The sequence below is a fragment of the Lissotriton vulgaris genome, chromosome 1_2 (genome assembly GCF_964263255.1).
Source record: "Lissotriton vulgaris chromosome 1_2, aLisVul1.2, whole genome shotgun sequence".
Taxonomy (NCBI): domain Eukaryota; kingdom Metazoa; phylum Chordata; class Amphibia; order Caudata; family Salamandridae; genus Lissotriton; species Lissotriton vulgaris.
Window position 1 is genome coordinate 101,393,114 of NC_141686.1, and position 26,763 is coordinate 101,419,876.

Below are 26,763 nucleotides of genomic sequence, written 5' to 3' on the forward strand. Positions count from 1 at the left end.
AGAAGAGGGTTGAACTGATTTAAGGGAGAGAGGAAGTAGGGTCAGAAAGTTTGTGAAGGGGATGTGAATACAATATAGATACTAGTATTTAGAGAGTGAGAGATAGGTAGAGGGAGAGAGGAGAAAGAAAGTGAGAGAGAAGAGCCAACTTAGGGCTGAGTTTCTCATTATCTGCCAGTGACTCCCTGTAGAACCTTACAGGCACAATTCAGGCTCTTCTGTAGCCATCCATTCCTTCTTGTTATGCCGAGCCAGCCAATGTTGGGAAAAGTAGCAAGGGTCACAATGATGGAAGACATCTGCAACATTGGTAGTTATAAAGTGGTATGGAGTGGGAGGGCTAGAAGAGTTATTATAAAGAATGAATACGCATCATTCTGTTCTCCAGCCTCAACAGCTTCAAGAGAGGAATTCTTGCTGGCCAAGAAGACCAATGTCAGTTCAGCTTGAGCAGGTGAAAGCTTGCCTGATTCTGCAAAAGGATGAGATTACGCTTTTGGGTTAGAAGTGGTCGCGGGCTACTGCATACTAAGAAACCGTTTATTGAGGTCCGGTTGGATTACTCGATCTTCTCCCACCTCAAAATCAGCTGCTAATTCAGTGTTCTATACCAATGAGCTATTTTTGTCCTCCCTGCCCCTTCCAGCGAATGGGTACCCCTGACTAACAAAAGTGATTCAAACAGATTTGTATACCTTTTCATAGGAGAATTCATGACGTATTTTATACTGTGCCAATGCAAAGTAGATTGAGTAATGATCTGGACAGCCCCATACTGGAGAACTGCAGCGCCTGTCAACCTGATCCCTCTGCTGGTATTGTTAAACAACATCAAGATTTAAAAGTATTAAACCGCAAGAGTTGGCTGGAGTAAGGCCGAAGGCTCCAATGTTTGGGAGTTACACAGTTTTCAGTCTTTTCATGTTTCTCTCAAAGAGCGAAGGGCCCTCTTATTTCTCCTTCTCATTCATATATGGAATTGAATGAGGGCTAATCAAAAAATGAATTAGAGCTGGACGTAGGAATGCAGCAGAAGACCCAGCAAACGCATTTCAAAGTTGCTCTTCTAAGGATACTTTTGTACTTGACAGATCAATTTAATCCTACAGGTGCTCTAAAATGAAGAATGCATTTCAGTCATCCTTGCAGAAAATCACACAGCCATCTATTCTAGGCTGCACAGAGTTTTCAGTCCTCTCCTCCTGCTAGCTTGTTGTTGCAATATGTTGCAATTCTGGAGAATTGTCTGCTATGCTAGAATGCCCGGCCCAGTTCAAATGTTCATTGTACTTCCTGCAAAAATATCAAAAGAAAAACAAAGATTTGGTTTTGGAAAAATAATTCATTACCATCTTGTAAAAATCAAAACGTTCACATTTGAGTCAAAAAAAGAGAGGCTAGGTCTCACTATTTTGCTCAAGCTGTGTTACACCTACTGCTCTCAGGTGCTGTCCTGCTACCAATGGGCATGGAAGCTTTGGCCTGCTCTGTTTCCAGCCTGGGTCGGTGCACCTCTCATTACACAACCTGAAATTCTAGAGCTCCCTCTAGAACACCATATTGATACCCAACGTAGCATGGACACCTGATCAACACAGCTGAGTGCAGCCCAGAACCCCTGAGCTCAAGCCTCAGCCTCCCAAGTAGCTAGGACAACAGGCACACGCCACCATGCCCGGCAAACACAGCACATGTCCTAATGATGAAATGCATTGCTTAAGTAAGGATAATGATAAAGTATGGTGTAATGAATTGATGGTATGCCACCCATATTTCAAGAAAATCTATTTCACTATCCTTCAAAGAAAGGAAAATAATGTCTTATCAAGAAACAGTGTGAATATGGGAAGGGCCTTTAAAAAAGATGTGGAGTTTCCTAAAGGAAAAGAAGAGGGTTGAACTGATTTAAGGGAGAGAGGAAGTAGGGTCAGAAAGTTTGTGAAGGGGATGTGAATACAATATAGATACTAGTATTTAGAGAGTGAGAGATAGGTAGAGGGAGAGAGGAGAAAGAAAGTGAGAGAGAAGAGCCAACTTAGGGCTAAGTTTCTCATTATCTGCCAGTGACTCCCTGTAGAACCTTACAGGCACAATTCAGGCTCTCCTGTAGCCATCCATCCCTTCTTGTTATGCCGAGCCAGCCAATGTTGAGAAAAGTAGCAAGGGTCACAATGATGGAAGACATCTGCAACATTGGAAGTTATAAAGTGGTATGGAGTGGGAGGGCTAGAAGAGTTATTATAAAGAATGAATACGCATCATTCTGTTCTCTAGCCTCAACAGCTTCAAGAGAGGAATTCTTGCTGGCCAAGAAGACCAATGTCAGTTCAGCTTGAGCAGGTGAAAGCTTGCCTGATTCTGCAAAAGGATGAGATTACGCTTTTGGGTTAGAAGTGGTCGCGGGCTACTGCATACTAAGAAACCGTTTATTGAGGTCCAGTTGGATTACTCGATCTTCTCCCACCTCAAAATCAGCTGCTAATTCAGTGTTCTATACCAATGAGCTATTTTTGTCCTCCCTGCCCCTTCCAGCGAATGGGTCCCCCTGACTAACAAAAGTGATTCAAACAGATTTGTATACCTTTTCATAGGAGAATTCATGACGTATTTTATACTGTGCCAATGCAAGGTAGATTGAGTAATGATCTGGACAGCCCCATACTGGAGAACTGCAGCGCCTGTCAACCTGATCCCTTCTGCTGGTATTGTTAAACAACATCAAGATTTAAAAGTATTAAACCGCAAGAGTTGGCTGGAGTAAGGCCGAAGGCTCCAATGTTTGGGAGTTACACAGTTTTCAGTCTTTTCATGTTTCTCTCAAAGAGCGAAGGGCCCTCTTATTTCTCCTTCTCATTCATATGTGGAATTGAATGAGGGCTAATCAAAAAATGAATTAGAGCTGGACGTAGGAATGCAGCAAAAGACCCAGCAAATGCATTTCAAAGTTGCTCTTCTAAGGATACTTTTGTACTTGACAGATCAATTTAATCCTACAGGTGCTCTAAAATGAAGAATGCATTTCAGTCATCCTTGCAGAAAATCACACAGCCATCTATTCTAGGCTGCACAGAGTTTTCCGTCCTCTCCACCTGCTAGCTTGTTGTTGCAATATGTCGCAATTCTGGAGAATTGTCTGCTATGCTAGAATGCCCGGCCCAGTTCAAATGTTCATTGTACTTCCTGCAAAAATATCAAAAGAAAAACAAAGATTTGGTTTTGGAAAAATAATTCATTACCATCTTGTAAAAATCAAAACGTTCACATTTGAGTAAAAAAAAGAGAGGCTAGGTCTCACTATTTTACTCAAGCTGTGTTACACCTACTGCTCTCAGGTGCTGTCCTGCTACTGATGGGCATGGAAGCTTTGGCCTGCTCTGTTTCCAGCCTGGGTCAGTGCACCTCTCATTACACAACCTGAAATTCTAGAGCTCCCTCTAGAACACCATATTGATAACCAACGTAGCATGGACACCTGATCAACACAGCTGAGTGCAGCCCAGAACCCCTAAGCTCAAGCAATCCACAAGCCTCAGCCTCCCAAGTAGCTAGGACAACAGGCACACGCCACCATGCCCGGCAAACACAGCACATGTCCTAATGATGAAATGCATTGCTTAAGTAAGGATAATGATAAAGTACGGTGTAATGAATTGATGGTATGCCAACCGTATTTCAAGAAAATCTATTTCACTATCCTTCAAAGAAAGGAAAATAATGTCTTATCAAGAAGCAGTGTGAATATGGGAAGGGCCTTTAAAAAAGATGTGGAGTTTCCTAAAGGAAAAGAAGAGGGTTGAACTGATTTAAGGGAGAGAGGAAGTTGGGTCAGAAAGTTTGTGAAGGGGATGTGAATACAATATAGATACTAGTATTTAGAGAGTGAGAGATAGGTAGAGGGAGAGAGGAGAAAGAAAGTGAGAGAGAAGAGCCAACTTAGGGCTGAGTTTCTCATTATCTGCCAGTGACTCCCTGTAGAACCTTACAGGCACAATTCAGGCTCTTCTGTAGCCATCCATTCCTTCTTGTTATGCCGAGCCAGCCAATGTTGGGAAAAGTAGCAAGGGTCACAATGATGGAAGACACCTGCAACATTGGTAGTTATAAAGTGGTATGGAGTGGGAGGGCTAGAAGAGTTATTATAAAGAATGAATACGCATCATTCTGTTCTCCAGCCTCAACAGCTTCAAGAGAGGAATTCTTGCTGGCCAAGAAGACCAATGTCAGTTCAGCTTGAGCAGGTGAATGCTTGCCTGATTCTGCAAAAGGATGAGATTACGCTTTTGGGTTAGAAGTGGTCGCGGGCTACTGCATACTAAGAAACCGTTTATTGAGGTCCGGTTGGATTACTCGATCTTCTCCCACCTCAAAATCAGCTGCTAATTCAGTGTTCTATACCAATGAGCTATTTTTGTCCTCCCTGCCCCTTCCAGCGAATGGGTACCCCTGACTAACAAAAGTGATTCAAACAGATTTGTATACCTTTTCATAGGAGAATTCATGACGTATTTTATACTGTGCCAATGCAAAGTAGATTGAGTAATGATCTGGACAGCCCCATACTGGAGAACTGCAGCGCCTGTCAACCTGATCCCTTCTGCTGGTATTGTTAAACAACATCAAGATTTAAAAGTATTAAACCGCAAGAGTTGGCTGGAGTAAGGCCGAAGGCTCCAATGTTTGGGAGTTACACAGTTTTCAGTCTTTTCATGTTTCTCTCAAAGAGCGAAGGGCCCTCTTATTTCTCCTTCTCATTCATATATGGAATTGAATGAGGGCTAATCAAAAAATGAATTAGAGCTGGACGTAGGAATGCAGCAGAAGACCCAGCAAACGCATTTCAAAGTTGCTCTTCTAAGGATACTTTTCTACTTGACAGATCAATATAATCCTACAGGTGCTCTAAAATGAAGAATGCATTTCAGTCATCCTTGCAGAAAATCACACAGCCATCTATTCTAGGCTGCACAGAGTTTTCCGTCCTCTCCACCTGCTAGCTTGTTGTTGCAATATGTTGCAATTCTGGAGAATTGTCTGCTATGCTAGAATGCCCGGCCCAGTTCAAATGTTCATTGTACTTCCTGCAAAAATATCAAAAGAAAAACAAAGATTTGGTTTTGGAAAAATAATTCATTACCATCTTGTAAAAATCAAAACGTTCACATTTGAGCCAAAAAAAGAGAGGCTAGGTCTCACTATTTTGTCCCCCTGACTAACAAAAGTGATTCAAACAGATTTGTATACCTTTTCATAGGAGACTTCATGACGTATTTTATACTGTGCCAATGCAAGGTAGATTCAGTAATGGTCTGGACAGCCCCATACTGGAGAACTGCAGCGCCTGTCAACCTGATCCCTTCTGCTGGGATTGTTAAACAACATCAAGATTTAAAAGTATTAAACCGCAAGAGTTGGCTGGAGTAAGGCCGAAGGCTCCAATGTTTGGGAGTTACACAGTTTTCAGTCTTTTCATGTTTCTCTCAAAGAGCGAAGGGCCCTCTTATTTCTCCTTCTCATTCATATATGGAATTGAATGAGGGCTAATCAAAAAATGAATTCGAGCTGGACGTAGGAATGCAGGAGAAGACCCAGGAAATGCATTTCAAAGTTGCTCTTCTAAGGATACTTTTGTACTTGACAGATCAATTTAATCCTACAGGTGCTCTAAAATGAAGAATGCATTTCAGTCATCCTTGCAGAAAATCACACAGCCATCTATTCTAGGCTGCACAGAGTTTTCCGTCCTCTCCACCTGCTAGCTTGTTGTTGCAATATGTTGCAATTCTGGAGAATTGTCTGCTATGCTAGAATGCCCGGCCCAGTTCAAATGTTCATTGTACTTCCTGCAAAAATATCAAAAGAAAAACAAAGATTTGGTTTTGGAAAAATAATTCATTACCATCTTGTAAAAATCAAAACGTTCACATTTGAGTCAAAAAAAGAGAGGCTAGGTCTCACTATTTTGCTCAGGCTGTGTTACACCTACTGCTCTCAGGTGCTGTCCTGCTACCAATGGGCATGGAAGCTTTGGCCTGCTCTGTTTCCAGCCTGGGTCAGTGAACCACTCATTACACAACCCGAAATTCTAGAGCACCATATTGATACCCAACGTAGCATGGACACCTGATCAGCACAGCTGAGTGCAGCCCAGAACCCCTGAGCTCAAGCAATCCACAAGCCTCAGCCTCCCAAGTAGCTAGGACAACAGGCACACGCCACCATGCCCGGCAAATACAGCACGTGTCCTAATGATGAAATGCATTGCTTAAGTAAGGATATTGATAAAGTACGGTGTAATGAATTGATGGTATGCCAACCGTATTTCAAGAAAATCTATTTAACTATCCTTCAAAGAAAGGAAAATAATGTCTTATCAAGAAGCAGTGTGAATATGGGAAGGGCCTTTAAAAAAGATGTGGAGTTTCCTAAAGGAAAAGAAGAGGGTTGAACTGATTTAAGGGAGAGAGGAGGTAGGGTCAGAAAGTTTGTGAAGAGGATGTGAATACAATATAGATACTAGTATTTAGAGAGTGAGAGATAGGTAGAGGGAGAGAGGAGAAAGAAAGTGAGAGAGAAGAGCCAACTTAGGGCTGAGTTTCTCATTATCTGCCAGTGACTCCCTGTAGAACCTTACAGGCACAATTCAGGCTCTCCTGTAGACATCCATCCCTTCTTGTTATGCCGAGCCAGCCAATGTTGAGAAAAGCAGCAAGGGTCACATTGATGGAAGACATCTGAAACATTGGAAGTTATAAAGTGGTATGGAGTGGGAGGGCTAGAAGAGGTATTATAAAGAAGGAATACGCGTCATTCTGTTCTCTAGCCTCAACAGCTTCAAGAGAGGAACTCTTGCTGGCCAAGAAGACCAATGTCAGTTCAGCTTGAGCAGGTGAAAGCTTGCCTGATTCTGCAAAAGGATGAGATTACGCTTTTGGGTTAGAAGTGGTTGCGGGCTACTGCATACTAAGAAACCGTTTATTGAGGTTTGGTTGGATTACTCGATCTTCTCCCACCTCAAAATCAGCTGCTAATTCAGTGTTCTATACCAATGAGCTATTTTTGTCCTCCCTGCCCCTTCCAGCGAATGGGTCCCCCTGACTAACAAAAGTGATTCAAACAGATTTGTATACCTTTTCATAGGAGACTTCGTGACGTATTTTATACTGTGCCAATGCAAGGTAGATTGAGTAATGATCTGGACAGCCCCATACTGGAGAACTGCAGCGCCTGTCAACCTGATCCCTTCTGCTGGTATTGTTAAACAACATCAAGATTTAAAAGTATTAAACCGCAAGTGTTGGCTGGAGTAAGGCCGAAGGCTCCAATGTTTGGGAGTTGCACAGTTCTCAGTCTTTTCATGTTTCTCTCAAAGAGCGGAGGGCCCTCTTATTTCTCCTTCTCATTCATATATGGAATTGAATGAGGGCTAATCAAAAAATGAATTAGAGCTGGACGTAGGAATGCAGCAGAAGACCCAGCAAACGCATTTCAAAGTTGCTCTTCTAAGGATACTTTTGTACTTGACAGATCAATTTAATCCTACAGGTGCTCTAAAATGAAGAATGCATTTCAGTCATCCTTGCAGAAAATCACACAGCCATCTATTCTAGGCTGCACAGAGTTTTCAGTCCTCTCCACCTGCTAGCTTGTTGTTGCAATATGTCGCAATTCTGGAGAAATGTCTGCTATGCTAGAATGCCCGGCCCAGTTCAAATGTTCATTGTACTTCCTGCAAAAATATCAAAAGAAAAACAAAGATTTGGTTTTGAAAAAATAATTAATTACCATCTTGTAAAAATCAAAACGTTCACATTTGAGCCAAAAAAAGAGAGGCTAGGTCTCACTATTTTGTCCCCCTGACTAACAAAAGTGATTCAAACAGATTTGTATACCTTTTCATAGGAGACTTCATGACATATTTTATACTGTGCCAATGCAAGGTAGATTGAGTAATGATCTGGACAGCCCCATACTGGAGAACTGCAGCGCCTGTCAACCTGATCCCTTCTGCTGGGATTGTTAAACAACATCAAGATTTAAAAGTATTAAACCGCAAGAGTTGGCTGGAGTAAGGCCGAAGGCTCCAATGTTTGGGAGTTGCACAGTTCTCAGTCTTTTCATGTTTCTCTCAAAGAGCGAAGGGCCCTCTTATTTCTCCTTCTCATTCATATATGGAATTGAATGAGGGCTAATCAAAAAATGAATTAGAGCTGGACGTAGGAATGCAGCAGAAGACCCAGCAAATGCATTTCAAAGTTGCTCTTCTAAGGATACTTTTGTACTTGACAGATCAATTTAATCCTACAGGTGCTCTAAAATGAAGAATGCATTTCAGTCATCCTTGCAGAAAATCACACAGCCATCTATTCTAGGCTGCACAGAGTTTTCCGTCCTCTCCACCTGCTAGCTTGTTGTTGCAATATGTTGCAATTCTGGAGAATAGTCTGCTATGCTAGAATGCCCGGCCCAGTTCAAATGTTCATTGTACTTCCTGCAAAAATATCAAAAGAAAAACAAAGATTTGGTTTTGGAAAAATAATTCATTACCATCTTGTAAAAATCAAAACGTTCACATTTGAGTCAAAAAAAGAGAGGCTAGGTCTCATTATGTTGCTCAAGCTGTGTTACACCTACTGCTCTCAGGTGCTGTCCTGCTACCGATGGGCATGGAAGCTTTGGCCTGCTCTGTTTCCAGCCTGGGTCAGTGCACCACTCATTACACAACCTGAAATTCTAGAGCTCCCTCTAGAACACCATATTGATACCCAACGTAGCATGTACACCTGATCAGCACAGCTGAAGCAAGCCCAGAACCCCTGAGCACAAGCAAACCACAAGCCTCAGCCTCCCAAGTAGCTAGGACAACAGGCACACGCCACCATGCCCGGCAAACACAGCACATGTCCTAATGATGAAATGCATTGCTTAAGTAAGGATAATGATAAAGTACGGTGTAATGAATTGATGGTATGCCAACCGTATTTCAAGAAAATCTATTTCACTATCCTTCAAAGAAAGGAAAATAATGTCTTATCAAGAAGCAGTGTGAATTTATTTTATTTATTTATTTATTCATGGAATTTTTAATGCGCAGCTACCACCCAAGGTGTCTAGGCGCAGTATGATACTTTAAGATACAGTGGTAAGCACAAACCTATTGGTTGAAGAGCCAAGTCTTCAATGCCCTACGAAAACAGATGAGAGTAGGAGCAGTTTTGATGTGTGAGGGCCTTTAAAAAAGATGTGGAGTTTCCTAAAGGAAAAGAAGAGGGTTGAACTGATTTAAGGGAGAGAGGAAGTAGGGTCAGAAAGTTTGTGAAGGGGATGTGAATACAATATAGATACTAGTATTTAGAGAGTGAGAGATAGGTAGAGGGAGAGAGGAGAAAGAAAGTGAGAGAGAAGAGCCAACTTAGGGCTGAGTTTCTCATTATCTGCCAGTGACTCCCTGTAGAACCTTACAGGCACAATTCAGGCTCTCCTGTAGCCATCCATCCCTTCTTGTTATGCCGAGCCAGCCAATGTTGAGAAAAGTAGCAAGGGTCACAATGATGGAAGACATCTGCAACATTGGAAGTTATAAAGTGGTATGGAGTGGGAGGGCTAGAAGAGTTATTATAAAGAATGAATACGCATCATTCTGTTCTCTAGCCTCAACAGCTTCAAGAGAGGAATTCTTGCTGGCCAAGAAGACCAATGTCAGTTCAGCTTGAGCAGCTGAAAGCTTGCCTGATTCTGCAAAAGGATGAGATTACGCTTTTGGGTTAGAAGTGGTCGCGGGCTACTGCATACTAAGAAACCGTTTATTGAGGTCCAGTTGGATTACTCGATCTTCTCCCACCTCAAAATCAGCTGCTAATTCAGTGTTCTATACCAATGAGCTATTGTTGTCCTCCCTGCCCCTTCCAGCGAATGGGTCCCCCTGACTAACAAAAGTGATTCAAACAGATTTGTATACCTTTTCATAGGAGACTTCATGACGTATTTTATACTGTGCCAGTGCAAGGTAGATTGAGTAATGATCTGGACAGCCCCATACTGGAGAACTGCAGCGCCTGTCAACCTGATCCCTTCTGCTGGGATTGTTAAACAACATCAAGATTTAAAAGTATTAAACCGCAAGAGTTGGCTGGAGTAAGGCCGAAGGCTCCAATGTTTGGGAGTTACACAGTTTTCAGTCTTTTCATGTTTCTCTCAAAGAGCGAAGGGCCCTCTTATTTCTCCTTCTCATTGATATATGGAATTGAATGAGGGCTAATCAAAAAATGAATTAGAGCTGGACGTAGGAATGCAGCAGAAGACCCAGCAAATGCATTTCAAAGTTGCTCTTCTAAGGATACCTTTGTACTTGACAGATCAATTTAATCCTACAGGTGCTCTAAAATGAAGAATGCATTTCAGTCATCCTTGCAGAAATTCACACAGCCATCTATTCTAGGCTGCACAGAGTTTTCCGTCCTCTCCACCTGCTAGCTTGTTGTTGCAATATGTCGCAATTCTGGAGAATTGTCTGCTATGCTAGAATGCCCGGCCCAGTTCAAATGTTCATTGTACTTCCTGCAAAAATATCAAAAGAAAAACAAAGATTTGGTTTTGGAAAAATAATTCATTACCATCTTGTAAAAATCAAAACGTTCACATTTGAGTCAAAAAAAGAGAGGCTAGGTCTCACTATTTTGCTCAGGCTGTGTTACACCTACTGCTCTCAGGTGCTGTCCTGCTACCGATGGGCATGGAAGCTTTGGCCTGCTATTTCCAGCCTGGGTCAGTGCACCACTCATTACACAACCCGAAATTCTAGAGCTCCCTCTAGAACACCATATTGATACCCAACGTAGCATGGACACCTGATCAGCACAGCTGAGTGCAGCCCAGAACCCCTGAGCTCAAGCAATCCACAAGCCTCAGCCTCCCAAGTAGCTAGGACAACAGGCACACGCCACCATGCCCGGCAAATACAGCACGTGTCCTAATGATGAAATGCATTGCTTAAGTAAGGATATTGATAAAGTACGGTGTAATGAATTGATGGTATGCCAACCATATTTCAAGAAAATCTATTTAACTATCCTTCAAAGAAAGGAAAATAATGTCTTATCAAGAAGCAGTGTGAATATGGGAAGGGCCTTTAAAAAAGATGTGGAGTTTCCTAAAGGAAAAGAAGAGGGTTGAACTGATTTAAGGGAGAGAGGAAGTAGGGTCAGAAAGTTTGTGAAGGGGATGTGAATACAATATAGATACTAGTATTTAGAGAGTGAGAGATAGGTAGAGGGAGAGAGGAGAAAGAAAGTGAGAGAGAAGAGCCAACTTAGGGCTGAGTTTCTCATTATCTGCCAGTGACTCCCTGTAGAACCTTACAGGCACAATTCAGGCTCTCCTGTAGACATCCATCCCTTCTTGTTATGCCGAGCCAGCCAATGTTGAGAAAAGCAGCAAGGGTCACATTGATGGAAGACATCTGAAACATTGGAAGTTATAAAGTGGTATGGAGTGGGAGGGCTAGAAGAGGTATTATAAAGAATGAATACGCGTCATTCTGTTCTCTAGCCTCAACAGCTTCAAGAGAGGAACTCTTGCTGGCCAAGAAGACCAATGTCAGTTCAGCTTGAGCAGGTGAAAGCTTGCCTGATTCTGCAAAAGGATGAGATTACGCTTTTGGGTTAGAAGTGGTTGCGGGCTACTGCATACTAAGAAACCGTTTATTGAGGTTTGGTTGGATTACTCAATCTTCTCCCACCTCAAAATCAGCTGCTAATTCAGTGTTCTATACCAATGAGCTATTTTTGTCCTCCCTGCCCCTTCCAGCGAATGGGTCCCCCTGACTAACAAAAGTGATTCAAACAGATTTGCATACCTTTTCATAGGAGATTTCGTGACGTATTTTATACTGTGCCAATGCAAGGTAGATTGAGTAATGATCTGGACAGCCCCATACTGGAGAACTGCAGCGCCTGTCAACCTGATCCCTTCTGCTGGTATTGCTAAACAACATCAAGATTTAAAAGTATTAAACCGCAAGAGTTGGCTGGAGTAAGGCCGAAGGCTCCAATGTTTGGGAGTTGCACAGTTTTCAGTCTTTTCATGTTTCTCTCAAAGAGCGAAGGGCCCTCTTATTTCTCCTTCTCATTCATATATGGAATTGAATGAGGGCTAATCAAAAAATGAATTAGAGCTGGACGTAGGAATGCAGCAGAAGACCCAGCAAATGCATTTCAAAGTTGCTCTTCTAAGGATACTTTTGTACTTGACAGATCAATTTAATCCTACAGGTGCTCTAAAATGAAGAATGCATTTCAGTCATCCTTGCAGAAAATCACACAGCCATCTATTCTAGGCTGCACAGAGTTTTCCGTCCTCTCCACCTGCTAGCTTGTTGTTGCAATATGTTGCAATTCTGGAGAATTGTCTGCTATGCTAGAATGCCCGGCCCAGTTCAAATGTTCATTGTACTTCCTGCAAAAATATCAAAAGAAAAACAAAGATTTGGTTTTGGAAAAATAATTCATTACCATCTTGTAAAAATCAAAACGTTCACATTTGAGTCAAAAAAAGAGAGGCTAGGTATCATTATGTTGCTCAAGCTGTGTTACACCTACTGCTCTCAGGTGCTGTCCTGCTACCGATGGGCATGGAAGCTTTGGCCTGCTCTGTTTCCAGCCTGGGTCGGTGCACCACTCATTACACAACCTGAAATTCTAGAGCTCCCTCTAGAACACCATATTGATACCCAACGTAGCATGGACACCTGATCAGCACAGCTGAGGGCAGCCCAGAACCCCTGAGCACAAGCAATCCACAAGCCTCAGCCTCCCAAGTAGCTAGGACAACAGGCACACGCCACCATGCCCGGCAAACACAGCACATGTCCTAATGATGAAATGCATTGCTTAAGTAAGGATAATGATAAAGTACGGTGTAATGAATTGATGGTATGCCAACCGTATTTCAAGAAAATCTATTTCACTATCCTTCAAAGAAAGGAAAATAATGTCTTATCAAGAAGCAGTGTGAATTTATTTTATTTATTTATTTATTTATGGAATTTTTAATGCGCAGCTACTACCCAAGGGTGTCTAGGCGCATGTATGATACTTTAAGATACAGTGGTAAGCACAAACCTATTGGTTGAAGAGCCAAGTCTTCAATGCCCTACGAAAACAGATGAGAGTAGGAGCAGTTTTGATGTGTGAGGGCCTTTAAAAAAGATGTGGAGTTTCCTAAAGGAAAAGAAGAGGGTTGAACGGATTTAAGGGAGAGAGGAAGTAGGGTCAGAAAGTTTGTGAAGGGGATGTGAATACAATATAGATACTAGTATTTAGAGAGTGACAGATAGGTAGAGGGAGAGAGGAGAAAGAAAGTGAGAGAGAAGAGCCAACTTAGGGCTGAGTTTCTCATTATCTGCCAGTGACTCCCTGTAGAACCTTACAGGCACAATTCAGGCTCTCCTGTAGCCATCCATCCCTTTTTGTTATGCCGAGCCAGCCAATGTTGAGAAAAGTAGCAAGGGTCACAATGATGGAAGACATCTGCAACATTGGAAGTTATAAAGTGGTATGGAGTGGGAGGGCTAGAAGAGTTATTATAAAGAATGAATACGCATCATTCTGTTCTCTAGCCTCAACAGCTTCAAGAGAGGAATTCTTGCTGGCCAAGAAGACCAATGTCAGTTCAGCTTGAGCAGCTGAAAGCTTGCCTGATTCTGCAAAAGGATGAGATTACGCTTTTGGGTTAGAAGTGGTCGCGGGCTACTGCATACTAAGAAACCGTTTATTGAGGTCCAGTTGGATTACTCGATCTTCCCCCACCTCAAAATCAGCTGCTAATTCAGTGTTCTATACCAATGAGCTATTGTTGTCCTCCCTGCCCCTTCCAGCGAATGGGTCCCCCTGACTAACAAAAGTGATTCAAACAGATTTGTATACCTTTTCATAGGAGACTTCATGACGTATTTTATACTGTACCAGTGCAAGGTAGATTGAGTAATGATCTGGACAGCCCCATACTGGAGAACTGCAGCGCCTGTCAACCTGATCCCTTCTGCTGGGATTGTTAAACAACATCAAGATTTAAAAGTATTAAACCGCAAGAGTTGGCTGGAGTAAGGCCGAAGGCTCCAATGTTTGGGAGTTACACAGTTTTCAGTCTTTTCATGTTTCTCTCAAAGAGCGAAGGGCCCTCTTATTTCTCCTTCTCATTCATATATGGAATTGAATGAGGGCTAATCAAAAAATGAATTAGAGCTGGACGTAGGAATGCAGCAGAAGACCCAGCAAACGCATTTCAAAGTTGCTCTTCTAAGGATACTTTTGTACTTGACAGATCAATTTAATCCTACAGGTGCTCTAAAATGAAGAATGCATTTCAGTCATTCTTGCAGAAAATCACACAGCCATCTATTCTAGGCTGCACAGAGTTTTCAGTCCTCTCCTCCTGCTAGCTTGTTGTTGCAATATGTTGCTATTCTGGAGAATTGTCTGCTATGCTAGAATGCCCGGCCCAGTTCAAATGTTCATTGTACTTCCTGCAAAAATATCAAAAGAAAAACAAAGATTTGGTTTTGGAAAAATAATTCATTACCATCTTGTAAAAGTCAAAACGTTCACATTTGAGTCAAAAAAAGAGAGGCTAGGTCTCACTATTTTGCTCAAGCTGTGTTACACCTACTGCTCTCAGGTGCTGTCCTGCTACCGATGGGCATGGAAGCTTTGGCCTGCTCTGTTTCCAGCCTGGGTCGGTGCACCTCTCATTACACAACCTGAAATTCTAGAGCTCCCTCTAGAACACCATATTGATACCCAACATAGCATGGACACCTGATCAACACAGCTGAGTGCAGCCCAGAACCCCTGAGCTCAAGCAATCCACAAGCCTCAGCCTCCCAAGTAGCTAAGACAACAGGCACACGTCGCCATGCCCGGCAAACACAGCACATGTCCTAATGATGAAATGCATTGCTTAAGTAAGGATAATGATAAAGTACGGTGTAATGAATTGACGGTATGCCAACTGTATTTCAAGAAAATCTATTTCACTATCCTTCAAAGAAAGGAAAATAATGTCTTATCAAGAAACAGTGTGAATATGGGAAGGGCCTTTAAAAAAGATGTGGAGTTTCCTAAAGGAAAAGAAGAGGGTTGAACTGATTTAAGGGAGAGAGGAAGTAGGGTCAGAAAGTTTGTGAAGGGGATGTGAATACAATATAGATACTAGTATTTAGAGAGTGAGAGATAGGTAGAGGGAGAGAGGAGAAAGAAAGTGAGAGAGAAGAGCCAACTTAGGGCTGAGTTTCTCATTATCTGCCAGTGACTCCCTGTAGAACCTTACAGGCACAATTCAGGCTCTCCTGTAGACATCCATCCCTTCTTGTTATGCCGAGCCAGCCAATGTTGAGAAAAGCAGCAAGGGTCACATTGATGGAAGACATCTGAAACATTGGAAGTTATAAAGTGGTATGGAGTGGGAGGGCTAGAAGAGGTATTATAAAGAATGAATACGCCTCATTCTGTTCTCTAGCCTCAACAGCTTCAAGAGAGGAACTCTTGCTGGCCAAGAAGAGCAATGTCAGTTCAGCTTGAGCAGGTGAAAGCTTGCCTGATTCTGCAAAAGGATGAGATTACGCTTTTGGGTTAGAAGTGGTTGCAGGCTACTGCATACTAAGAAACCGTTTATTGAGGTTTGGTTGGATTACTCGATCTTCTCCCACCTCAGAATCAGCTGCTAATTCAGTGTTCTATACTAATGAGCTATTTTTGTCCTCCCTGCCCCTTCCAGCGAATGGGTCCCCCTGACTAACAAAAGTGATTCAAACAGATTTGTATACCTTTTCATAGGAGACTTCATGACGTATTTTATACTGTGCCAATGCAAGGTAGATTGAGTAATGATCTGGACAGCCCCATACTGGAGAACTGCAGCGCCTGCCAACCTGATCCCTTCTGCTGGGATTGTTAAACAACATCAAGATTTAAAAGTATTAAACCGCAAGAGTTGGCTGGAGTAAGGCCGAAGGCTCCAATGTTTGGGAGTTACACAGTTTTCAGTCTTTTCATGTTTCTCTCAAAGAGCGAAGGGCCCTCTTATTTCTCCTTCTCATTCATATATGGAATTGAATGAGGGCTAATCAAAAAATGAATTAGAGCTGGACGTAGGAATGCAGCAGAAGACCCAGCAAACGCATTTCAAAGTTGCTCTTCTAAGGATACTTTTGTACTTGACAGATCAATTTAATCCTACAGGTGCTCTAAAATGAAGAATGCATTTCAGTCATCCTTGCAGAAAATCACACAGCCATCTATTCTAGGCTGCACAGAGTTTTCCGTCCTCTCCACCTGCTAGCTTGTTGTTGCAATATGTCGCAATTCTGGAGAATTGCCTGCTATGCTAGAATGCCCGGCCCAGTTCAAATGTTCATTGTACTTCCTGCAAAAATATCAAAAGAAAAATAAAGATTTGGTTTTGGAAAAATAATTCATTACCATCTTGTAAAAATCAAAACGTTCACATTTGAGTCAAAAAAAGAGAGGCTAGGTCTCACTATTTTGCTCAAGCTGTGTTACACCTACTGCTCTCAGGTGCTGTCCTGCTACCAATGGGCATGGAAGCTTTGGCCTGCTCTGTTTCCAACCTGGGTCTGTGCACCTCTCATTACACAACCTGAAATTCAAGAGCTCCCTCTAGAACACCATATTGATACCTAACGTAGCATGGACACCTGATCAACACAGCTGAGTGCAGCCCAGAACCCCTGAGCTCAAGCAATCCACAAGCCTCTGCCTCCCAAGTAGCTAGGACAACAGGCACACGCCACCATGCCCGGCAAACACAGCACAGGTCCTAATGATGAAATGCATTGCTTAAGTAAGGATAATGATAAAGTACGGTGTAATGAATTGATGGTATGCCAACCGTATTTCAAGAAAATCTATTTCACTATCCTTCAAAGAAAGGAAAATAATGTCTTATCAAGAAGCAGTGTGAATATGGGAAGGGCCTTTAAAAAAGATGTGGAGTTTCCTAAAGGAAAAGAAGAGGGTTGAACTGATTTAAGGGAGAGAGGAAGTAGGGTCAGAAAGTTTGTGAAGGGGATGTGAATACAATATAGATACTAGTATTTAGAGAGTGAGAGATAGGTAGAGGGAGAGAGGAGAAAGAAAGTGAGAGAGAAGAGCCAACTTAGGGCTGAGTTTCTCATTATCTGCCAGTGACTCCCTGTAGAACCTTACAGGCACAATTCAGGCTCTCCTGTAGCCATCCATCCCTTCTTGTTATGCCGAGCCAGCCAATGTTGAGAAAAGTAGCAAGGGTCACAATGATGGAAGACATCTGCAACATTGGAAGTTATAAAGTGGTATGGAGTGGGAGGGCTAGAACAGTTATTATAAAGAATGAATATGCGTCATTCTGTTCTCTAGCCTCAACAGCTTCAAGAGAGGAACTCTTGCTGGCCGAGAAGACCAATGTCAGTTCAGCTTGAGCAGGTGAAAGCTTGCCTGATTCTGCAAAAGGATGAGATTACGCTTTTTTGTTAGAAGTGGTCGCGGGCTACTGCATACTAAGAAACCGTTTATTGAGGTCCAGTTGGATTACTCGATCTTCTCCCACCTCAAAATCTGCTGCTAATTCAGTGTTCTATACCAATGAGCTATTGTTGTCCTACCTGCCCCTTCCAGCGAATAGTCCCCCTGATTAACAAAAGTGATTCAAACAGATTTGTATACCTTTTCATAGGAGAATTCATGAGGCATTTTATACTGTGCCAATGCAAGGTAGATTGAGTAATGATCTGGACAGCCCCATACTGGAGAACTGCAGCGCCTGTCAACCTGATCCCTTCTGCTGGGATTGTTAAACAACATCAAGATTTAAAAGTATTAAACCGCAAGAGTTGGCTGGAGTAAGGCCGAAGGCTCCAATGTTTGGGAGTTACACAGTTTTCAGTCTTTTCATGTTTCTCTCAAAGAGCTAAGGGCCCTCTTATTTCTCCTTCTCATTCATATATGGAATTGAATGAGGGCTAATCAAAAAATGAATTAGAGCTGGACGTAGGAATGCAGCAGAAGACCCAGCAAACGCATTTCAAAGTTGCTCTTCTAAGGATACTTTTGTACTTGACAGATCAATTTAATCCTACAGGTGCTCTAAAATGAAGAATGCATTTCAGTCATCCTTGCAGAAAATCACACAGCCATCTATTCTAGGCTGCACAGAGTTTTCAGTCCTCTCCACCTGCTAGCTTGTTGTTGCAATATGTCGCAATTCTGGAGAATTGTCTGCTATGCTAGAATGCCCGGCCCAGTTCAAATGTTCATTGTACTTCCTGCAAAAATATCAAAAGAAAAACAAAGATTTGGTTTTGGAAAAATAATTCATTACCATCTTGTAAAAATCAAAACGTTCACATTTGAGTCAAAAATAGAGAGGCTAGGTCTCACTATTTTGCTCAGGCTGTGTTACACCTACTGCTCTAAGGTGCTGTTCTGCTACCGATGGGCATGGAAGCTTTGGCCTGCTCTGTTTCCAGCCTGGGTCGGTGCACCACTCATTACACAACCTAAAATTCTAGAGCTCCCTCTAGAACACCATATTGATACCCAACGTAGCATGGACACCTGATCAACACAGCTGAGTGCAGCCCAGAACCCCTGAGCTCAAGACAATCAACAAGCCTCAGCCTCCCAAGTAGCTAGGACAACAGGCACACTCCACCATGCCCGGCAAACACAGCACATGTCCTAATGATGAAATGCATTGCTTAAGTAAGGATAATGATAAAGTACGGTGTAATGAATTGATGGTATGCCAACCGTATTTCAAGAAAATCTATTTCACTATCCTTCAAAGAAAGGAAAATAATGTCTTATCAAGAAGCAGTGTGAATATGGGAAGGGCCTTTAAAAAAGATGTGGAGTTTCCTAAAGGAAAAGAAGAGGGTTGAACTGATTTAAGGGAGAGAGGAAGTAGGGTCAGAAAGTTTGTGAAGGGGATGTGAATACAATATAGATACTAGTATTTAGAGAGTGAGAGATAGGTAGAGGGAGAGAGGAGAAAGACAGTGAGAGAGAAGAGCCAACTTAGGGCTGAGTTTCTCATTATCTGCCAGTGACTCCCTGTAGAACCTTACAGGCACAATTCAGGCTCTCCTGTAGCCATCCATCCCTTCTTGTTATGCCGAGCCAACCAATGTTGAGAAAAGTAGCAAGGGTCACAATGATGGAAGACATCTGCAACATTGGAAGTTATAAAGTGGTATGGAGTGGGAGGGCTAGAAGAGTTATTATAAAGAATGAATACGCATCATTCTGTTCTCTAGCCTCAACAGCTTCAAGAGAGGAATTCTTGCTGGCCAAGAAGACCAATGTCAGTTCAGCTTGAGCAGGTGAAAGCTTGCCTGATTCTGCAAAAGGATGAGATTACGCTTTTGGGTTAGAAGTGGTCGCGGGCTACTGCATACTAAGAAACCGTTTATTGAGGTCCAGTTGGATTACTCGATCTTCTCCCACCTCAAAATCAGCTGCTAATTCAGTGTTCTATACCAATGAGCTATTTTTGTCCTCCCTGCCCCTTCCAGCGAATGGGTCCCCCTGACTAACAAAAGTGATACAAACAGATTTGTATACCTTTTCATAGGAGAATTCATGACGTATTTTATACTGTGCCAATGCAAGGTAGATTGAGTAATGATCTGGACAGCCCCATACTGGAGAACTGCAGCGCCTGTCAACCTGATCCCTTCTGCTGGGATTGTTAAACAACATCAAGATTTAAAAGTATTAAACCGCAAGAGTTGGCTGGAGTAAGGCCGAAGGCTCCAATGTTTGGGAGTTACACAGTTTTCAGTCTTTTCATGTTTCTCTCAAAGAGCGAAGGGCCCTCTTATTTCTCCTTCTCATTCATATATGGAATTGAATGAGGGCTAATCAAAAAATGAATTAGAGCTGGACGTAGGAATGCAGCAGAAGACCCAGCAAACGCATTTCAAAGTTGCTCTTCTAAGGATACTTTTGTACTTGACAGATCAATTTAATCCTACAGGTGCTCTAAAATGAAGAATGCATTTCAGTCATCCTTGCAGAAAATCACACAGCCATCTATTCTAGGCTGCACAGAGTTTTCAGTCCTCTCCTCCTGCTAGCTTGTTGTTGCAATATGTTGCAATTCTGGAGAATTGTCTGCTATGCTAGAATGCCCGGCCCAGTACAAATGTTCATTGTACTTCCTGCAAAAATATAAAAAGAAAAACAAAGATTTGGTTTTGGAAAAATAATTCATTACCATCTTGTAAAAGTCAAAACGTTCACATTTGAGTCAAAAAAAGAGAGGCTAGGTCTCACTATTTTGCTCAAGCTGTGTTACACCTACTGCTCTCAGGTGCTGTCCTGCTACCGATGGGCATGGAAGCTTTGGCCTGCTCTGTTTCCAGCCTGGGTCGGTGCACCTCTCATTACACAACCTGAAATTCTAGAGCTCCCTCTAGAACACCATATTGATACCCAATGTAGCATGGACTCCTGATCAACACAGCTGAGTGCAGCCCAGAACCCCTGAGCTCAAGCAATCCACAAGCCTAAGCCTCCCAAGTAGCTAGGACAACAGGCACACGCCACCATGCCCGGCAAACACAGCACATGTCCTAATGATGAAATGCATTGCTTAAGTAAGGATAATGATAAAGTACGGTGTAATGAATTGATGGTATGCCAACCGTATTTCAAGAAAATCTATTTCACTATCCTTCTGTGGTAAATAAAGATTTACCTATGCGGAATTTCTATGCGGTAAAGTTCAATAAAATAACTCAATCGAAAAATGAGAGGCAGAGTCCGTGGCATCTGAGTTTATAAGGGTTTTATTCCATAAAATGGAATTGGTTCGAACCAGGTATCATGTTCCATCACCACGAAGGTTCAGGAAGGGATAGACAATGCTTTATTAACAGAGTACAATATATATAGTAAAAGCATACAATGGTGATGGATACAGAAGGCGTAACAGCTGAGAAAAAACGAGATAAGAACACATGTGCGTAACAGAAGGCGTGCAAGAGGGCGTACACGGAGGTGTGTGCTAGAGACGTCACATAAAAGTGTCACAGGTGGGTGGATCCATAGAAGAATCCTGCAGTGTCAGCAGAAATTTATGGCTGGATGCGCGCGCAGGCAACATGACGTGTGATTGACGTGGAACTGGAGGGTGAAGGGGACTTGACATTTAGCACTATATGTGGAGACAGAAGTCTGGCGTGTCAGAACAACCTAAACCCAAATCATATCTGATATCTTGTGTTTGAGGAACTGTATTATCTAGAAGGAAAGGTCTCTCGGGCAGAGGCTATTCTATACTGACTGCTAGTGCGTGCATATGTGACTACGTGTCTAAGTGTAATGCGAGGGGGCCATGGGCCTACCATGGTAACGGGAGCAATGAATTACTTGCACAGAGACAGGAAGGCCGGGCCCTTTGCTCTGCAGCTGGGAAGATGTTCACCTAAAACACTAGACAGGAATGTATTTTCGAGGAGCGGAGCAGATAACTTGAAGGCAAAATACAGTTTTGGCAGGCAAGCAGGCCGAGGCAGGCACCGCTCGCCGCGCAGGGAGTAAGGCAAGGGTCATGGATGCAGATCCAGGCTGCAGCTTTCAGAGGCAGAAGGCAGAAAAGGCTCGATGGCAGAAATCAGGGCCTAGTTCGCCAGAGCCAGGAAAACGTGAAAGTGCACCATGTAAAGACGGTGGCACGGCATACTTGGGAACTGAATTATCGATCCATTCATGGTGGATCTGAAAGAGGACATGTTAACGTTGGACGCAAATGTATTTGCGTCTTCATAGCTGGTTGTGGAGGGAACATACATGTACTTGAAGCACGTACATGGAGCCGTTGGGGTCTACGTTAGGGGACACAATTGACCATAAAAATTCATATTACCTCATTCCCTCCTTGTCCCCTTCGGACCCTTCATGATATATCGATCTTCATTAGTCCATCTATTTGTTCATATAACATCATTTGCTCTTCCTTTTTCTGGCGGGATTTGGAACGTGAACTTGGATGCGGAATACATGATGTGGCGCACAAGCCGCAAATCGCTGGCCCACACTGCAGACATAGACAACAACTGAATACTATGAGAAGGGCTATTCCTAGGAAGGATAGGACTTTCCATCCCCAGGCTGACAACACGCTCCAGAACCAACCGGACCAAGTCCAGGTGCCTGGATTCTGGTGTATCTGACTTGCAATCTTGTGGAGACGGGTTATGGCTCTATATACTGATGGCGCGTTTTCTGGAATGAAAACACAGCAACTCGATCCGATGACTCTACAAGCTCCGCCCCTATCGGCCAGGATGACGTCAAGAACAAGACGATTCTGAAGAACAACAATCCGCATAGCAGACTGCTCCTCTGTTAAGTTGCCTAGGGCGGAAGTAGTTTCATTCACTACTGCTTCGAGGGTTCTGGTTAATTTACGTATCAGTTTACTATTAAAGACAGCACCTAAATAGGGAAAGAAACCTTTATTGAAGTCTGTATACTGCTCCCATGCCGTTTCAGTATAGTCGACAATCGGGAGATCTCTCTTGGGTCTATCGTGTACTAGATGGGAGTTCCTATGATAATCAGGAGGGGCTAGGAAAACAAGTGGCAGAAGGAATGCAATGTAACAAGTACCATCCCAATCTAGAGGTAAGCGTATGTATGCTGTATGACCACAAATGAAATAGGAATGACGGGAAGCTTTGAATGTAGACTTGCCTTTATCACTGAATTCGATCACAGTAGTACATTTACTATGACCTAGGTGTACTGAACCATTCTTTCTAACACATAATTCACCTTTGACTGGTAATACTGACATAGCGGGCAAGACTGGTTCGGCTTCGGACTGGACATTCAGAATCATGAGGTTAAGTGTAAAATTACCTAATCCATACACTTCATTTTCTAGATCTGTCCCTGTCCTTTGGGGAAGACCCTCCTTGTCAGGGAAACATACTTTATGCAAAACTGTGTTCAGATTTCCCCATACCCAATGGCCCTGGTAAACTACGGAATCAGAGTCTAAAGAATTTATTAAACTAAACCATGCACCACAGGAACCATTGTGTGTGAACGGGTACGGAAAGAGGGGCAGAACTCCCTTGTACTTCTGATAGGGTGGGAGTCGGCCACATATCCAACAATTGGTAGCATTGCTGGTCTGATGGGAATGATGTAACATACTAATGAATGTATTGTTATGCAGCGCAAGTCAGTAAGATAACTCATGCGGGGGCAATTCACTGAAAGTATGCTCGACAGTGTCATTTGAAGAAGAATGTGCACGCTTGAAAATAGGAAAGTATATGTGTAGCAATATACTTGCAGCAATAATCATAAGACTCAGAAAAAACATAATCAATAGTGTCACGATGCAGTGACTACGGAGAGATTTACAATATTCTCGTTTCTTGAACTGTTTCTGTCTATCTCTCTCTCTATTGGGGTCTAACGGTTACATGTCAGGAACTTGTCTAACCGATTCACCTAGGGGAGGACTTAAACAATTAAACTGTCTGACTTGCTAGACCTCAACTTCATGCGAAATTCTTGAGAAGGAGTTTTCTCTACCAGGGGGAGTTTAGTATCAGTCTCTGGAAGGGGGCAGGGCTGGGAGTCTGGTTTTGGCGGCAGTCCATAGTGTCTTTTTACATGACTCGAGTGGAGCCAGCCCTTGCGGCCCTCCACTTTCACTGCTGTCCTTGTTGTTAATAACACAAGCTTCGGCTCCTGCCAACGGGGCTCCAGCGGACTCCTCCTGTCGAAATTGCGGATAAAAACGTAATCTCCAGGAACGATCTCGTGTGGCTTCACCTCGGTGTTGTCGAGAAAGGCTGCAGCTACCTGTGAACGACATGATTGTAGTGCAGACATCAAGGAGGCAAGGTAATCTGTCAGCATATTACAGTCAACATCTGTGATTTTACGAGGCAGAGGCATCCCCCACATATTCGGTTGCCTACCAAAGACCACCTCGTACGGGGATAGCCCTGTTCTAGAATGTGCTATCATTCTCATGTAAAAAAGAGCAACTGGTAAAGCTACTATCCAGTCGACGCCTTTCTCTTTACATATCTTGGCAAGGCGAATTTTCAGGGCCTGATTGTGTCTCTCGACGAGACCTGCTGCCTCGGGATGTCGGACACAGTGGAACTTCCACTGGTATCCTAGCAGTGGTGATACCTGCTTCATAAGCTCGGACGAGAATGGCTGTCCATTATCTGAGTACACGACACGGGGCAAACCATACCGTGGGAAGAATTCACGTACCAGCTGCTTGGCAGTGGTCGGAGCAGTGTAATCTGGGACTGGATATGCTTCTGTCCAACGGGAAAGTGCACATACCACTACGAGGACATACTTAAATCCTCGACAACGTTCCATCTGGATATAATCCATCTGGAGGACTTCAAAAGGGTGATCGGGAAGATGAAATCCACCTTGCTCTACGGGAATGCCTTTACCTGGGTTGAACTGACAACAGATCATGCAAGTACGCACTTTCTGTTTTGCTGCTGCTCGTAAATGTTTATTGAACCAAAGGTTTTGAATACTGTCTAACATGGCTTTTTCTCCTAAATGTGCAGGACTATGTACTGTGTTAATGATAACTTGAACCATAGAGTCGGGGAGAAACCATATAGATTTTCCCTTCGTCATCCATCCCTGTTCTGTCTGGATCCCTCCTAGTTCAGTCCATTTCTTGATTTCGTCTGGTGTAGCATGTGTCTGTATGTCAATTACATCTAGGGCGGGATCCCTAACTGTCATGCAATGTGTCGGTGTTGGGACTACTGTCTTTGTCAGGTCAGTTGCGTGAGTCTGAGTCTGAGCTGTATGCTTGGCTGTTCGATCTGCCAGGTCGTTACCCTGGGAAATGGTATCTGTGACTTTCGTATGCGCCTTGCACTTCATGATGGCTATGGCCGTAGGCAAATGTATTGCTTCTAACAGAGCTTGAATGAGAAGACCGTGCTGGATTTTGGCACCGTGAGAAGTTAAAAAACCTCTTTCTTGCCAGAGAACTCCGAAGTCGTGTACAACTCCGAAGGCATAACGGGAATCTGTGTATATGATAACTTTCTTATTTTTGGCTCGAATACAGGCTTGAGTCAGAGCTATGAGCTCTGCTGCTTGAGCTGACAGGGTGTCAATACGATGTGTTTCTATGACTTCAGTTTCTTTTGTTACTGCGTATGCGGCCACTAACTCTCCTGTACTTGTTCTCATACATGAACCATCCACATAGAGTGTCAGGTCTGGATCTGGTAATGCGATGTCTGTCAAGTCTTGTCTGGGTTTCGTCGTAACGGTAATGACTTCAACACAATCATGTGCCAAAGGGTCTGTCTCACTTAATGGCAAAAGTGTAGCTGGATTCAATGTATTGCAACGTCTGATTTCTATGTGTGGCTGAAACAATGTCAATTCATAACCTGTCAATCATGCTATAGTCAAGTGCTGAGTCTGTGTTCTGTTTAAAAGAACTTCCACGGAATGTGGAACTTGTACTGTCAATTGATGTCCTAACACTATGGCATCGCTTTGTCTGATTGCTAGAGATGTTGCTGCTACTGATTTCAAGCACGCAGGCAAAGCCTGGGCTACTGGATCTAATGTACTAGAAAAATAAGCACACGGTTTGTGTGAACCTGCTTGATCTTGGGTGAGTACTGACAATGCAGTACCTTCGCGTTCTGTGACAAAGAGTGTAAAAGGTTTACTGTAGGGGGAGGAGCCTAGCCCGCAGCCGAGATGGCCGCCTAGCTCTTCGGCTCCGCCGGCCCTGACGCCCTTCGCTGATATCCTGGTACAAATCCTGTGCCTCCGAGTTTCACGCTTACCTGCGCTACACTCCTGACCACGATGCTGTGTCTCCGGTCGAGAACGTAGCTGCCACGGCGGAGTTGAGCCCTGGTTACCATTCCGGCCTTTCAAGCGGGAGCAGCCGGGCCATTGTTTGGTGGGGACGGCCGGCGGCGACAACGACAGCAGCGGCCGCTGCGGAGAGGGAGCAACCGGTGCACCGGACCTGGAGTGCGGCGCTGGAGTTTTCACAGCAGCCTTTTCCCTGCTCGGCTGCCCAGCGCGACTCGCTCGCAACATTGTTTCAGGCTCCCGTTTAGTGTATCCCGGCCCAGCTGAAGGGGGCCGGGATCGCTTCTTTGTTACAGCTTGTAGCAGCGGCCGCCATCTTCTGCATCGGACGCCCTGATCTTGCCGGTGGGTCTCCCTGTGCTAAAGTTACTCCTGTCCTTGGAGCCTCTCCACGACCGGCTGCCTCCACGTTTCCTGCACCATCAGGGCCTCGCAGAGATTTCACTACTTTCCAGATACCGATGGCTGGTGTCGGGGGCTTGCTTCCCGGGGCGCTCGATGGTTGTTTGCCTAAGATGGCGGACACAGCAGCACCCTCCATCCTTGATCCACCGCTGAGGCTTTGCGACATCCTGGATGCACTGAAGGACCTGAGGTCGGCCTTCCGCGACCTTGCCACCGAATTGGGGGACCGGCTTGATGGGGCCCTGTTGACTGGCCATGATGATTCTCCAGTGCGGCGTGTTACGCCATATCTTCAGCCGACTGTCGGTGGATCACCCGAATTGGGGTATGTGGCGGTGGCGGGGGGACGTGTCCCAGAGCCCGCTGCGGTACTCCTCGGTTCTTCTCTGGAGGAGTCTGACAATACTGCTCCCTTGGTACGGCCGGGGCTCGTGTCTCCGTCGCC

At 43.7% G+C, this 26,763-nt stretch overlaps 10 non-coding genes across 10 annotated transcripts; all 10 read right to left on the reverse strand.

Moving 5' to 3' along the window:
- Positions 1-1,391: 1,391 nt before the first annotated feature.
- Positions 1,392-1,680, reverse strand: LOC147734551 (signal recognition particle RNA). The gene has a single exon (XR_015307790.1).
- Positions 1,681-3,278: 1,598 nt separating this feature from the next.
- LOC147734552 (signal recognition particle RNA) lies at positions 3,279-3,578 on the reverse strand. Its single transcript, XR_015307634.1, has one exon.
- A 2,360-nt stretch (positions 3,579-5,938) lies between these two features.
- On the reverse strand, positions 5,939-6,226 carry LOC147734553 (signal recognition particle RNA). The gene has a single exon (XR_015307795.1).
- Positions 6,227-8,586: 2,360 nt separating this feature from the next.
- On the reverse strand, positions 8,587-8,886 carry LOC147734554 (signal recognition particle RNA). The gene has a single exon (XR_015307716.1).
- A 1,766-nt stretch (positions 8,887-10,652) lies between these two features.
- On the reverse strand, positions 10,653-10,950 carry LOC147734555 (signal recognition particle RNA). The gene has a single exon (XR_015307672.1).
- A 1,598-nt stretch (positions 10,951-12,548) lies between these two features.
- On the reverse strand, positions 12,549-12,848 carry LOC147734556 (signal recognition particle RNA). Its single transcript, XR_015308096.1, has one exon.
- A 1,768-nt stretch (positions 12,849-14,616) lies between these two features.
- On the reverse strand, positions 14,617-14,916 carry LOC147734557 (signal recognition particle RNA). The gene has a single exon (XR_015308090.1).
- A 1,598-nt stretch (positions 14,917-16,514) lies between these two features.
- LOC147734558 (signal recognition particle RNA) lies at positions 16,515-16,814 on the reverse strand. Its single transcript, XR_015307630.1, has one exon.
- Positions 16,815-18,411: 1,597 nt separating this feature from the next.
- On the reverse strand, positions 18,412-18,712 carry LOC147734559 (signal recognition particle RNA). The gene has a single exon (XR_015307774.1).
- A 1,598-nt stretch (positions 18,713-20,310) lies between these two features.
- LOC147734560 (signal recognition particle RNA) lies at positions 20,311-20,610 on the reverse strand. The gene has a single exon (XR_015307640.1).
- Between the last annotated feature and the right edge of the window lie 6,153 nt (positions 20,611-26,763).